Raw genomic sequence first — 4,995 nt, forward strand, 5'->3', positions numbered from 1 at the left:
GGGGGGGGGGGGAGACACGCTAATGTAATCCTAGATAAATTAAATCCAAGTAAAGGATACTAGAAATAGTAGCTAAATCTTCCTTAATTATATTCTCAGGTCTTAAATAAAAAAAAAAGTGGAGAAGGAACACTAATAATGTAATCCCAGATAAATTAAATCTATGTAAAGAACTAAATGGCCACAGCTGAACTACCTCTTAAGTTCAAAGGTAAAATCTGCTCGGTCAGACCTGACCAAGTTCAGTGATGAATATAGAATAAAGTAGTTATAGAAACTCTGTGTGTCCAAACATTATCATTTGACCTTTCACCATCAGGTATCCATCAACGAGTTATTAGAAACCATATAGTTTTTATAAAGTGCAAAAGAATAGAGAGGCTTACAGAATAGAGAGGCCTTTTATGCTTTATGATTATTTTCTTTCCTCCCATCAAAGCCAGTAATGCAAGTATAGTTATCTAAATCGGAGCCGAAGACCGTTTACTAAGAGGAAAATTTATTCATTTACGAGGTATTGTAAATAATACGGAATGATTTCTGATACATTACAATACATTACACAAAAGTCACAAATTTGGGGCGAGGGGCAGTCGATTATATATCGATATTAGTGCATGATTGCAGCTAACTTTATCGATCCCTCTGCTGAGACGCATCAAAACATAGTAAAATAAAATAGAAAAATGTCGACTCGAGGGAATGTAAAATTGGAAAATGGAGAATACATATAGAGCAAATACTGTATCAAACATTTACTAGGGTTTCTGTCAAGGCCACCGCCATAGTGTTATTAATAATAAGACCTGTTATTTGTAATACATGGTTCATAATCTACAAGGATTCCATTCGCACCCTCGATATGCTTATGATAAAACAGGATTAACTCTTTTGGTACGTCCTGACATTGATTAATTTTGCCTGCAATATGACTTGTTACTTACGATATCCGACTTGGGGAAGGAATAAAAGACAAAGTCCGAATCCGATGCCACTAAATACGGTTAAAGAGTTTCAGTCCGGCAATAATTTAACGGTTTAATAAATCTGGATCAAGACAGACTGTTCCAAGTGAATAAAGAAAGACTCCGGAGTGTCCAGGACAAGATGTACCAACATACAGAACCTAACTTGGTTGCACAGTTGACCCAGACACACAAGAGATACTCATGTCACCAATATGACAGGACCAGAGAGAATTGTTGATCAAATATATGTCTGAGCAGAGGCGTTCATGCATGGTGTATCTAGGATTGACTACATTCTCCAAAGTGTCCTTTCATTTTGCCATTTTTAAAACACAATATGTGATTTGGTTGTTATTCTTAGCAGATTGTCACCATGTAGAGAGACTCGTTCGTTTAGGACAAGACGTTCAGGTAAAGAATTCGAGGGAGATTTGGCTGCTATTTGCAGCAAAAGTGAGCCGCCTTGCTGACTCGAACGGAGTATCGTTGTTGGTGGTGCCAGTTTTGGTGCATTCAGAATCAAAGAGATCCAAGATGAAGTGCGGAACGTTCAAACAAATGCCAACCAAGAACACAAGATGAGAAATCTGGTAAAAGAGACGAATATAATAATAATCGATTGTATCGGCTCAAATATATTACTGCTATTGACCGACGAGGCCAGAAACGCTAGTGGACAATTTATACGCACGCACGCGCACACATACGCAAACTATCGATTTATTCAGCACTATTAATCAGTAAATAGCTCAGATCTCTTTCTCTCTCTCTCTCTCTCTTAGATTCAACTGTTTCACTTGTATTCTATATAGGTCGAGCCAACTTGGAAATTAATACTCTCAGTGGTTGTTCAACTTACAAGAAATAGCAACCCAAACTCTCCTTCAAAGAACACTTCCGTCTTGAAAATGGACGGACACATACACACAAATATATATAATACGTATAAGCCATATTTACGGCGGGGTACCTCCTTTGATTACAGATGTTATCTGATCGGAGATTAAACAACAAAAACAAAATACTACCAAGTAAAGTAAGAAAGGTCTTTGAATCGGCGTTCAATCATTTCTGAAAGTCATGGTCCTCCCTCAACTAGTAATTTAACCCATGAGAGTAACGGATGGAGAGGACATCAAAAGGCCAGATTAAGAAATAGGTGACAATTCCACAAAATCGACTTCGGAAAAAAAAAAAAGTAAAAAACGTATTAGTAATAATAGTCTTTAATTTAGGCACAAGATCAGTAATTTTGAGGATAGGAGGGGGAACCAGTCGATAAAATAAAGTAAGTACTGACGACTATTGTATCCATCCCAGTTCATTTTATTGACTACGAAAGCACGAAAGGCGAAATTAACTCAAGCGGGATTTGTTTGTCACACATTTTAGGGGTCGGAGAGAGAACAACCAATTCGACAGAAGCCACCAATGCTCATTTATATATATTTTTTATCAACCCGTAAAGAAATATAAAAAAAAAAGCTGGTCAGATTTGAATTGTTGTAAAAAAAAAAAAACAACAAAAAGGTACTTGAATACTGAGAGAGATTTCTATTTTAACCAGCGCTCTGTTGTTGCCTGTTCTGACACAGTCTTCTTTCAAATACCAAACCGAAACGATGATATAAACAAGTCAAACAAAAGCAAGCAAGCATGGCGAACGATTTTCTCACTCGTTTCCAACTTCGCAACTGCTCCTCCCACGTTTATCTCTTTATAACTAAATCCAAGCTCTCATTACCACTGTTTAGTAGTTAATAAGATGGGAGGTGGGGGTAAGAGAAGAGAGAAGTGGATGGCAGACAGAATCAGTAGAGCACTGAACAACAAAATGCTTCTGCGGTTCAATTTAATAACGTCTCTTCGCAACTTCGAGTTCAAATCCCATCAGTTTTACTTTGCTTTCTTTGATTCTTGCATCAAGGATTGATTTGATCAAAGCAGCAGCAATTGTGTATGTACTGCGCTTAATTCAATCGATTACAAACTATTAACATCACCATATTCCTTGGTTTAACCCCTCATCGAACTTATAATCAATCATAGGCGCTCCAGTTATGATCATTCCATCTTCTTGAGACAGTATTTACTAGAAAATCCATGTGTCCTATTTGATCGACTTGCAAGGAAAGAATTAAGTCACTAAATCTATATTTCTAACACACACACACACATTATATATATATATATAATCCAATTTCTTAGTCTTCTTTCAAAAGTTGATAGGAAAATAATCGAGACGACGATTGCAATTCAAACTATCTGTTGTATTCAATACAGAATATTGGATACAACAGATATAATTTGTAACCAATACAAAATAAACAAGCACTATCGGTTCACCAACACCATCACTGCCATTAAAATTATCCTTTTCTCTTCTTGTCTTTCAATGAAATGAAATTCGTAGCATCATGCAAATAACTACAAAAGAATTATCTTTTTTTTTTTAATATGAAATGAAATAAAAATTAGAAATTTAATATTTTGGAAATATAGCTTTAAATGGAGGTTGAAGGGGAACATGCATGCAAATATGATGGAATTATTACTACACAAATATTTAACACAAAATATGTAAACTATAATAATAACTGTGATTAAGATTAAGAGAGACCTGAAGTAGATTTATAATTTTGTAGATTAAAATTAAAACTCACAAAAGAGCCTAGTAGTCGACGACTAAGGAAGGGATTCTGCATTTAAAACTAATTTAAATATAATAATTGTCCAAGTATGGAAGGAAAAATCAAACTAGATGGATTACAATTACACACACACACACACATTTAGGGAGTGGCTTTTTGTTTTCAAGTTCTAAGGAATGCACACACCACTGAACTAAAATTATAAGATTTAAAACAAGTCCTCATCATTGTGTAGGCTGCTTTCTTCCTTTTAAAATCCTATTATTACACACAAATCATTATAAGTCAATGAGTATATATATACACACTTGGTTGAATTGATATTTTCGTTGCTGAGCAGAAACAAAAATCAGAAATGTAGGAAGGGCGATGTAGAAAAGAAAGTGAAATTAACATTATATATACATATACAATGATGTGTATTTGGTGGGAATGTAGATGGAGAGAGAGAGACAAAGGGGGGTTCGTGGAACAAGCAAGAGTAACAATACTTAATGCAGAAATATAAATACTTTTCTGTATTTCATCGGTACAGAAGTGAGTCAAGGACCGAGAGTTTAGTGCTTAGCAATTTGATCAGTGCCATGCACGACTCTCGGCCCCTCGAGTCGTCACTTAAGGAACTTTATACTGATTAAAAGTTTGAAAAAACAAAAAAGTGTGCGCATACATATATATGTATACGATACATAATCTTATTTTTAGTCTCATGTGTGTGTGTGTGTGTATATACATGTATATATACACACATGTATATATGTGTGTGTGTGTGTGTGTGTGTGTGTGTGTGTGTATATATATATATATATATATATATATATATATATATATATCAGCAACTAAGAGTATAAGAAACTACACGCAATCGGATTTCTTGCTTGTGAAATAGATGAAGGAGAAAGAAATAGACATGCATTGTGTACAGCCTTCTCTCTCTCTTTCTATCTATCTATCTATCTACCTACATAACACGCACATATCTATATGCCCCTCACTTCTTTCATTCTTACTGCCCTCCACCAAATCTTTCTAACCTACTACTCTTTCCATCAGACACAAAAAAATACACGCACCACTATAACCCTCCTTTTCCTTCTCTCTATTTCTGTACAGTTATAAATTCTACACGGTACTCGGCAGTGTCTATGTGCCAGAAAACAATCTCGGTACTCCTTCATGTCAGTGTTAATTTGCATAAAAGCGGGACCTGGATGATATTATATTCTATGCCCGCCCGCTGCAAAGAAATAGGCAGTGGCAGGTTGGCTCAACTGGATGGTTTGGTACTAGCAACTTAAAACTTTCCATAGCCGTTATTATTATCAAGAAGGTACATCTATATATATATATATATATATATATATATATATATATAT

General features: G+C 35.2%; 1 protein-coding gene across 3 annotated transcripts in view; it reads right to left on the bottom strand.

Annotated features, from left to right (window-relative positions):
• Positions 1-4,995, bottom strand: part of LOC106874741 (C-terminal-binding protein) — a 185,466-nt gene that overhangs the window by 171,524 nt on the left and 8,947 nt on the right. Inside the window, exon 1 of one of the 3 annotated variants that reach the window (XM_014922581.2) lies at positions 945-1,566. The exons of the other annotated variants lie outside the window; for them this stretch is intronic. The gene's annotated coding sequence lies outside the window, so the exon portion shown is untranslated. Of the gene's footprint in view, positions 1-944; positions 1,567-4,995 lie in introns of those variants that run through there. 3 annotated transcript variants of the gene reach the window in all.

The sequence above is a fragment of the Octopus bimaculoides genome, chromosome 14 (genome assembly GCF_001194135.2).
Source record: "Octopus bimaculoides isolate UCB-OBI-ISO-001 chromosome 14, ASM119413v2, whole genome shotgun sequence".
Classification (NCBI taxonomy): Eukaryota; Metazoa; Mollusca; class Cephalopoda; order Octopoda; family Octopodidae; genus Octopus; species Octopus bimaculoides.